This window comes from Danio rerio, chromosome 1 (assembly GCF_052040795.2).
Source record: "Danio rerio strain M-AB ecotype USA chromosome 1, GRCz13ab, whole genome shotgun sequence".
In the NCBI taxonomy this organism is placed as follows: Eukaryota; Metazoa; Chordata; class Actinopteri; order Cypriniformes; family Danionidae; genus Danio; species Danio rerio.
The window spans coordinates 856956-865511 of NC_141021.1; the positions used below are offsets into that span (position 1 = coordinate 856956).

General features: G+C 35.0%; 1 long non-coding RNA gene across 1 annotated transcript; it reads right to left on the reverse strand.

Annotated features, from left to right (window-relative positions):
- Positions 1-3126: 3126 nt before the first annotated feature.
- Positions 3127-7015, reverse strand: LOC147846624 (uncharacterized). The gene is made up of 3 exons (XR_015476056.1): positions 6395-7015; positions 4586-6325; positions 3127-3959 (listed from the first exon to the last, which is right to left on the reverse strand). It is a non-coding gene; the product is annotated as an uncharacterized LOC147846624 (long non-coding RNA).
- Between the last annotated feature and the right edge of the window lie 1541 nt (positions 7016-8556).

Sequence of the window (8556 nt, forward strand, 5' to 3'; positions counted from 1 at the left end):
AAACGCCACACATGCATGATTTAAAGTCACTTTATCACATTATTGTACATGCAAACACTCATTTATATATTCAGAGCTTTACTAAAGGACATTTTTAAATAGGCTGGAGCTTTAACTTACTGTTAAAGAGGAGCTGTTATGCTTAAAGCACTTTTATAAACAGTTGTGTGCCAGCGCTGTGTGAATATCTCCAGCCTCTAATAGTAAAATTGTATTATTGTGTTTATTCTAATCAGACTTGATGAATGAAACACTGTGATTGACATTCTCCCTTTGTACATGTCATCAGAGGAAAGCCCCGCCCACTAGTGCCCATCTCTCCATCTCATTAGCACCCCTGAGTGAGAAGCAGCCGTCTGTCCATATGCATTTGTAGCTCCGCCCTCTTCTGAAAAGAGCACACTCTCATTTGCATTTAAAGCGACAGTCACCAAAACACCACAATCAGGATCAAAGCCTGAAAGGGTCCGTTTCAGAGAGCTGGAGAACATTATCTGTGTGGTGAAGGGTCCATAATGGTACCTCAGAGGTACTTTTTAGGAACATGCGAGTACTAATATGCACCTTTGAGGTACCATTGTCGACTCTTTGGCTACAAATATGTCTCTTATGAAAAGGTACTGCACTAGTGACAGCTCCTTTATTTCTGAGAGTGTATAATGGGACAGAATATGTCCATTTAAAATAGTAGCCTAAATGTGCATCCTCTGAGCATTAACACCGCACACAATCTGTTGCAAATGTTTAATATATAGAGTGAATTTTGCTGTTTATTGGTTTAAATTAAGTTACACTGTAAACAAAACCCTTCAATTAACATATTTCATGTTTTGTGAGTGTTTCATTCATTTACTGTGAATTGCATTATGGGAAATTCGACTCTTCAGTTTAATAAAAAGTGACTTTTATTGACATTTTATTGAAACAAAAATTAATTTTCCTTCGGCTTAGTCCCTTATTCATCAAAGTTTGTCACAGCGGAATGAACCGCCAACTATTCCAGCATATGTTTTACACTGTGAATACTCTGCCAGCCACAACCCCATACTGGGAAACACCCATACACATTCACACACACACTCAAACACTACGGCCAATGTACTGTAGTTGATCAATTCCCCTATGGCGCATGTGTTTGGACTGTGGGGGAAACCGGAGCACCCGGAGGAAACCCACACTAACGCGGGGAGAACATGCAAACTCTCTTTCTGTGAGGCCACAGTGCTGGCCACCGAGCCACGTTGAAACAATTACTCAAAATAATATATAAATAACAACAAAAAGGACTTGCAGTTTATTACCAGGCTCTTGTGCCTCAATTTACAACCCCAGTCCAGACAGTATATCACTTCATACTATTAAAATGTCAATAAAAGTCACTTTTTCTAACGTTTCAACATAAACCATAAGTTACACGATAAATAATCCCCTTAAAAATCCCCTTTGTTTATTTTGAATTGCATTATGGGATGTTGATCTCTGCGCTGTCCACTTCTGATGTTGAAAATTCAGTTCTACAGTTTAACAAAGTGACTTTTACTGACATTATAATAGTTTCAAATAATGTATTATACATGAAAATAATATGTAAATCTCTAACATAACAGAAAAAGTGGGTGACACGGTGGCTCAGTGGTGTCGCACTGTTACCTCACAGCAAGAAGGTTGCTGGTTTGAGTCCTGTCAGTTAATGTTTCTGTGTGGAGTTTGCATGTTCTCCTCATGTCGGCGTGGGTGCTCCAGTTTCCCCCACAGTCCAAACACATGCACTATTGGGGAATTGATTAACTAAATTGGCCGTAGTGTATGAGTGTGTGTGAATGAGTGTGTTTGAGTGTTTCTCAGTACTGGGTTGCAGCTTGAAGGGCATCCACTGCATAAAACATATGCTGGAATAGTTGGCGATTCATTCCACTGTGGTGACTCCTGATAAATAAAGGGACTAAGCCAAAGCAAAATGAATGAATGAACAGAAAAAAAGACTTGTAGTTTATAACCAGGCTTTTCTGTCGCAATTTACAACCGGAATGCAGACAGCATATCTCTTTAAACTACTATTCAACATCAGATTGGTTAAATAAATAAAATTCAATAAATGAAAAACAAAAACATGCATCACAACATATGGAAAACTGGCTATATGCTAATTTTGTGTGTATTAAAATGATCAAATATTTGACTTCTTGAGGGTGAGCGTGTGAAACTTTCTGTTTCAGCCAACACAAAGAGTCATTAGATCATACAGTTCCTTCATTCTGTTGAAGAAAAGCCCTTTATTTCCATATAAGAGAGCGATTATTGTGCTGCCGAACAGAAATGACATTAATAGTGATGATCTGACAGTCTGGAAATCTACAGAGATGGAGGAGAGTGTGAGGATTTTCACACTAAAATGATCAGTTTAACATATAATAGCCTAATTCTGGATTCAACAGATAACACCCTTCAAATTAAAGCAAAATAGGAATCTGAACTTAACGAAACAATTGAGGATGATATTTGGGAAAACATATGTTCAGAAGCTCATAAGGGGATCAACAGCCGTAACTGGAAAGAGTTTGACTAGAAAACAAAAATGAGGTTTGTTAGAACACCACTGATGATCTCAAAATATACGAACCGTCCACAATCAGAGGAATGCTGGAGGGGTTGCAGAAATGTGGGTAATCACACACATATATTGTGGGAATGTCCGAAGATACTTGCATTTTGGCAAGGGGTAAAGTGTAAGTGACCACTAAATCATTATATCCCTTTAAATAATTTTAGAGCATCAGAGCATGTCACGTGTTTCGGTAGCCTATACTAATAGGTTAATCAAGCTAGCAGGAGCGAAGAGAAGACACGTTGCTGTGCGATTTATGGAAAAAGGAGGCTTAATCCTGCACAATTTATTTAATAGAACCCTTTGGGAAAGCGGAGCGAGGTATGTGAAGTTAATATTTAAGCCACATGAGTTCATTTGTATGTATATGTTAATCGTGAGCTCTGCCTTTTTATTAGTTGTTTCGAACTGTCTTCATATACTTCATTGTTTCATTTTCATTAGTCGCTCTGTACATTATATCTTTATTTGTCATATTATTCTGTATACGAGTTGTTTTTATTGACTTTTGTTGTTTCTTTGTGTAGTTTCACGGTGCTACGCAGCGAAAAGTTTAATGGCTCTCGTCTTGAGCATAATAAAGAATCAAGCACCCGTCAGAAACTCTCTGTCTCGTTCATGGAAACCAAAGGGCAGCTACATAAAGATTGAGATAATGAAAATTATGCAGATAGATCTACCTTTTACTCCCCTGTATTTCTTGCTTGAAAGGATAACCCAGGATATATATAATAAAAACCAGAGATATATACTACATATACTTTTACTAAGTGCAAGAAAGACCATAACAATAAGTTGGATGAAGCCACACCCTCCAACAATAGAAAAACTTGAATGTATATATAGAATGGAGTATATGAGTGCTCAACTTCAACTAAAACTGGACATTTTTAAACAAAGATGGGCATCTGTTAAGTTGTATCTGAATAGGACACAGTAGTATTTCTAGCTCCTTTGAAACTGAAAATATTGTATGTTTTCTTTTTTTTTTTGTAATTTTTTAAAAAAATTTACATCTGCGGCTACTGTCGTTTTTTTTCTTCTTTTTTTCTTAATAATCGCTGCTGTCACTGACTGTTCTGTTCTGTAAAATGTTTTAATGTATAAAAAAAAAAGTAAAAAAAAAAAAAAAAGATCAGTTTAAGCCATGCGGTTTTAAAAAAAGAGCTTCTCAACAAACACGTTCAATGAATTTTACATTCAAATCTCCAAACTCCAACGTGTCCAAACTTGGTCCTAGAGGGTCGGTGTCCTGCATAGTTTAGCTCCAGCTTCCTTCAACACACCTCACTGGAAGTTTCTAGTATACCTAAGTTTGATTAGCTGGTTCAGGTGTTTAATTGGGGTTGGAACCCTATTTTTACCTGGGGATACTCATCCCGAGGTCCTCAGATTATGCGGAGTCACTGATTGGATCCAAGACCAGCGACGTGATGATCCCAAGGATTCCATATCCGGGACCAGGCCATATCCTGAGCTGCTGCTGCGCTGATGGTCGTGGGGAGTGGAGAACATTAGTCTGATTCCAGCGACGCTCCAGGGACAGACAAGTCTTCGCTGAGGCCATCTTCCAGCCTTAACCACGGCGAATGAAGCTCTGCACAAGACTTTTGGCCAGCGGAGAAATTAAAATGGTCGTGCCCAACTGAGTCTGGTTCCCTCAAGGTTTTTTTTCTTCAATCCCATCAGGTGAAGTTTTTTTCCCTCTCCGCTGTCCCCACTGCCTCGCATGGTTCAGGATTGGTAGAGCTACGCATCGATGAATTTGCTCTTCAGTGTTTGAACTCTCAGTAATGATTAAATCACACTGAACTGAGCTAAACTGAACTGAACTGAACTTAAACACTAAAACCTGAACCACACTGTTCCAGTTACTATGAGCATTTATGTGAAGCTGCTTTGACACAATCTACATTGTAAAAGCACTATACAAATAAAGCTGAATTGAATTGAATTGAATTGAATTGAATTGAATTGAACAAAAATATGCAGGACACCGGCCCTTCAGGATCAAGTTTGGATACCCCTGGTCTTGGTCTTCTAAGGCGCAACTCATTTATTAGAGGAGAAGAAACACCACAGTGCAGAATCCCAACAGTGCACTACCTTTGCAGGCACAGGACATCAACATGACATCATACTGACGTTGTACGCCAATGATGTGGGGATGTTGGATTTTGTTTGGAAATGAAAATCCGGTTGACGTCAGAACCCAACGTCAGGCTGACGTCAATGTCCAACCTAAAATCAACCAAATATCAACGTCTATGTTACACCTTGATGTTGTGTGAACGTTACCACTATGACGTTGGATTTTGGTCACTTTCCAACACAACTTAAAATCAACCAAATATCAACGTCGTTTGACATCATTAACAGATGTCAAAATAATATTGTCCTTAGACGCTGGCTAGACATTGAATTTTGGTCACCTGATGTCACGACCTAAATCTAACCTAATATTAACGTCTGATGATGTGTACCTGCTGGGACACTTATATCTGCACAGGAGCAGCAGGACTTTCTTCTCTTTGACTGATGCTGCTTTATTCACAATTGTTTTAGTCAATCCTCCGGTGTTGTGCTTAAATCTTTGCATGTAAACACAGCTGGTGATGGCAGAATTTCAATATTTGTGTGAACTGTGTCTTTAAGGGACATGAAGTGAACCTTAAAAGGGAAAATATAAATAAATGAAGAGCATTTGACCCGTGTAAGCCTAAAAAAGAAGGAGAAAAGGCCTGCATCAGCAGTCTGGACTGATCCCAGACCTGCCACCTCCGGCTCCACTTGCAGCCGTGGATCAAACACACATGACATCACTCGTGGCAAACCATATACACTACATATGGAAGACATTTACAGTTTAAAGACACACGGGACAAATTCAGTGTGAAGTTCATATAACAGTCTGAGATGCAGTGTGTTTTGGGCTGGGCCGTATGATCCAATATATCCAGAGGAAAAACAAAACAATTATATTATAGCACGGCTAAAATCACTCGCAAAGTGCAGGAGATGAATATAATGAAGACACTGAAGCTCATGTCCACAGTTAAAAGGACAGTTCTGATAAAAATGCTTTGACTTTATGGATTTATTTCTTCAGTTGAACAAAATGTTTTGAAGTAAAGAAAGAAATAATAAAGTTACATCATATTTGTGTGAACCGGCCCTTTAACTGTTTAGATATGTTGCAAAAAACAAGCCAAAAAAACTGACAAATAAACAAACAAGCGATCATTGACATCCATAGTAAAAACAAACAAGCAAAAAAGGACTATGGAAAGCAATTGTTTCTTTGTTCCCAGCGTTCTTCAGTATAACTTCAATTGTGTTTAACTGGAATAAGAAACTTAAAAAGGTTTAGAACAAGTGGAGGATGAAGAAATGATGACTGAGTTGACATTTTAGGGTGAACTGGCCCTTTAAAAGAGTAATCTGGCAACATAAAAACATTTAAGTATTAAAAGATTTATTCAAAGCTATCAGGTCCTACTGTGAACATTACAAACATGTTTTTACACAATTTTATTGCACATAATTTATGATTAATTTATTTATGATTAATTTATGATTGTGTATCATTAAAAATGTTGCTACAAAGTTTCAGAATTAACTTAAAACGTTAAAATATTACAATTTTGTAACATTTATGTTGCTTTTTAACATTGTGTAACATTTAAAAAGCTGCTATTTTGTTTCAGAACATTACGAAAACTTCCAAAAATAATTTTATTAGTTAAAATTTAAAAAATGTTGCTACTTTGTTCCAAACATTCCAAAAACATTCAAAAAGAACAGTTTTAACATTGTAGTGTTTTTTAAAATGTTCTTACCTTGTTCAAATCATTTCAACTAGATTTAAAATGAACAGTTTTAACATTGGAACTTTTTAAAAGAAGTTTGAAAACATTTAAAAAATAAGTTAACGCCAAGTAACATTTTCTTAATGTTGCTGCTTTGTTCCAAACATCCCTAAAGCATTCAAAAGGAACAGTTTTAACACTGTGTAACATTTAAAAAAATGCTATTTTGTTTCAAAACATTACAAAAACTTTTTTGAAACATTTCGAAAAGATTCAAATTTTTTTTCACATTTTTATACAGTGTTAAAGTAACAGTTTTACCACTGTAACATTTTATTGAAATGTTGTTACTTTGTTACAAACATTCTAAAAACATTAAAAAAAAAAAAACAGTTTTACCACAGCAACTTTTAAAAAAAATGTTTTTTACTTTGTTCAAAACAATCGGAATAGATTCAAAAATATTGTTTTTAACACTCGGTAATGTTTTATTAAATGTTGCTGCTTTGTTCCAAACTTTCTGAAAAAAAAAAATAAATAAAATTAACACTTTGTACCATTTAAAAAAAGTTGCTACTTTGTTCCAAACATTCCAAAAACTATTGTTTTTGAATGTTTTCAGAATGTTCTGAAACAAAGTAACAATTAAAAAACAATGTTACAGTTCTCTGAATGTTTTATAACAAAGTAGCAACATTAAAAACCATTTTGCACAGTCATAAAACTGATATTTTTTAATGTTTTCGGAATGTTCTGAAAAAAGTAGCAATGTTTAAAAAAAGTTACAGTTTTCAGAATGTTTTATAACAACATAGCAAAATTAAAATTATATTTTACATCATCTTAAAATTTGTTTTTGAATGTTTTTAAACTTTTTTTTTAAAAGTTCAATGTCATTGTGTCTGGGATATTTGGAACAAAGTAGTAACGCTTACATGTTTTTACAGTGTTAAACTGTTATGTTTTTGTTGCTACGTCATTCCAAAACATTCTGAAAACATTAAAAAATAAGATTCATTTTTAAAAACAGCTTTTACTTTGTCACAAACATTCCGAAAAACATTGATGAAAATATTATTCAAAAATAACATTCGCATAATGTTGGAGGATGATAACACAGAATGACCCAAGAGAGCAAAATAAAACGTTAATAAAACATTTTAAGATCTCAGAGTTGCACCTGATTTTGTTTCAGAAAAAAGAACACTGCATGACACAAACAAAGATGTGCACTAAATATGATCAGATGTCATTTCCATTCTGTTAAATAGGTGTAAAAAAGCTATCTGTCTGTTTGCTGCTGTCTTCAATTATTCATGTATACTGTAAGAAACTCTAATTTAGTGTATTATTGGCTGAACAGGAGAGTTATAAATAAATGTAATGTAAATGTTGCTTAGCTTTGGCTTCCTGTACGCTACTAAATGTATTTATACTACAAACGTAAAGTCTGTGAATGATCTGGAAAGCCCCTCATTTCTGTGGTCAGGGCTGGAAAAATATCATCATGCATCTGGAGTGTAGTCAACATGAAACAGCATCCGCAACACATGAGGACGCACAGCTGAGGACAGATATTAAAGACATACATTAAACAATATTTACTGCAGGAATACTGCGACATGTTCACTGTGATTCAGCTTTTATATTCAGGTTGAAAAACAACAGCTTTTAAAATTATTTCATTAATAAACTCACTTTTGGGGTTTTCAGATACACTTGGTTTTATTTTTGTAAACAGTTTTAGTTAAAGTTTATTCACTTCGGTGTGTGTTCTATTATTACTATTACTATTACAATTATTATTTATTCATTTTCATATTGGCTTAGTGCCTTATTTATCAGGGGTCACCACAGCAGCAGGAACAAACCAGTGACCTTGTTGCTGTGAGGCCACAGTGCTAACCACTGAGCCACCGTGTCGCCCCTCTATTTTCGTATTCATTATTATTATGCACAATAATAAATCAGATAATGTACATTTTATTGTTTTATTTTAGTTACATTTTTTGTTATTTACTTAATATAATTATATAATATATAGTTACAAAAAAATAATAGATTTTTAAAAATTTAAATACTAATTTGATATCAAAATGAACTGTTTTATGTTTCAGATGGGTGTCATAGGTTTAATAATGA